The following is a 2,086-nucleotide window of genomic DNA, read 5'->3' on the forward strand; positions in this document are numbered from 1 at the left end:
GTCCCACGGGTTTATTTGTGCTCTAATGTCTATTGCTTTGGGAGACTGACCTGAGAAAATATTCATGATGTTGATGTCAGAGAGTGTTTTGCCTATGTTTTCTTCTAGGAGTTTGATGGTGTCCTGTCGTATATTTAAGTCTTTCAGCCATTTGGAGTTTCTTTTTGTGCATGGTGTGAGGGTGTGTTCTAGTTTTATTGCTTTGCATGCTGCTGTCCTGGTTTCCCAGCAATGTTTGCTGAATAGACTTTCCTTTTCCCATTTTATGTTCTTGCCTCCCTTGTCAAAGATGAATTGACCCTAGGTGTCAGGGTTTCTTTCCGGATTCTCTGTTCTGTTCCACTGGTCTGTCTGTCTGTTTTGATACCAGTACCACACTGTTTTGATGACTGTGGCTTTGTAGTATTTCTTGAAGTCTGGGAGAGTGATGCCTCCTGCTTGGTTTTTGTTTCTCAGGATTGCTTTGGCGATTCTGGGTTTTTTGTGGTTCCATATAAATGTTTGGATTGTTTGTTCTAGTTCTGTGAACAATGTCCTGGGTAATTTGATAGGGATTGCATTGAATCTGTAGATTGCTTTGGGTAGGATGGCCATTTTCACAATATTGATTTTTCCAATCCAGGAACATGGAATATCTCTCCATATCTTCTTTGATTTCTTTGATTAAAGTTTTATAGTTCTCGGCATATAGGTCCTTTACCTCTTTGGTCAGGTGTATTCCGAGGTAATTGATTTTGTGAGGTACAATTTTAAAAGGTATCATATGTTTGTATTCCTTTTCTAAAGTTTCATTGCTGGTATACAGAAATGCAACTGACTTCTGAATGTTAATCTTATATCCTGCCACTTTGCTGAATTTATTAATCAGTTCAAGGAGTTTTGGGGTTGAGTCCTTAGGGTTTTCTAGGTATAGTATCATATCATCTGCATACAGTGACAGTTTGATCTCTTCTCTTCCTGTATGGATGCCTTTTAATTTCTTTTCTCTAATTGCTGTGGCTAGGACTTCCAAAACGATGTTGAAGAGCAGTGGTGAGAGTGGGCATCCCTGTCTTGTTCCAGATTGGAGTGAGAAGGCTTTCAGTTTTTCCCCATTGAGGATTATATTTGCTGTGGGTTTCTCATAAATGGCTTTGATGATATTCAGGAATGTTCCCTCTATACCCACTTTGGCGAGGGTCTTGACCATGAATGGATGTGGAACTTTGTCAAATGCTTTTTCTGCGTCTATTTAGATGATCATATGATTTTTGACCTTTTTTTTGTTCATGTGGTGTATGATGCTGATTGATTTGCCTATGTTGAACCATCCTTGTGAACCTGGGCTGAACCCAACCTGGTCATGGTGTATAATTTTTTTGGTATGTTGTTGGATTCGGTTGGCTAAGATTTTGTTGAGAATTTTTGCATCTATATTCATCAATGATATTGGCCGATAGTTTTCTTTTTTGGTGGTATCTCTGGTTTTGGAATGAGGGTGATGGTGGCATCATAGAATGTCTTTGGGAGTATTCCTTCTTCTTCAACCTTTTGAAAGAGTTTAAGGAGGATGGGCACCAATTCCTCTTTATATGTTTGATAAAATACACCTGTGAAGCCTTTTGGTCCTGGACTTTTATACGTAGGGAGTGATTTTATGACCTCTTCAATTTCATTTCTAGTGATCGGTCTGTTCATTTGGTCTGTTTCTGCTTGATTCCGTTTTGGCAAGCTGTAAGATTCTAGAAAATTGTCAATTTCTTCCAGATTGTCCAACTTGTTGCCATAGAGTTGTTCATAGTGTTCTCTTATGGTTTTTTGTGTTTCTACTGCATCCGTTGTGATTTCTCCTTTTTCATTTCTAATTTTGTTTATTTGGGTTTTTCTCTCCTCTTTTTAGTGAGTCTAGCAAGGGGTTTGTCAATTTTGTTCACCTTTTCAAAGAACCAGCTCTTGGAATTATTAATTTTCTCTATTGTTTTTTTTTACAAGGTGAGTTCTGTATGAGTGTTTGGAATGACATCTTTTCTCTCCAAAAGAGATTCTCTACTGTGTATTCCTGTGAGGCAGTGACTGAGAAAGCACTTCACACTGAAGTGCTGCACAT

The sequence above is a fragment of the Sus scrofa genome, chromosome Y (genome assembly GCF_000003025.6).
Source record: "Sus scrofa isolate TJ Tabasco breed Duroc chromosome Y, Sscrofa11.1, whole genome shotgun sequence".
Classification (NCBI taxonomy): Eukaryota; Metazoa; Chordata; class Mammalia; order Artiodactyla; family Suidae; genus Sus; species Sus scrofa.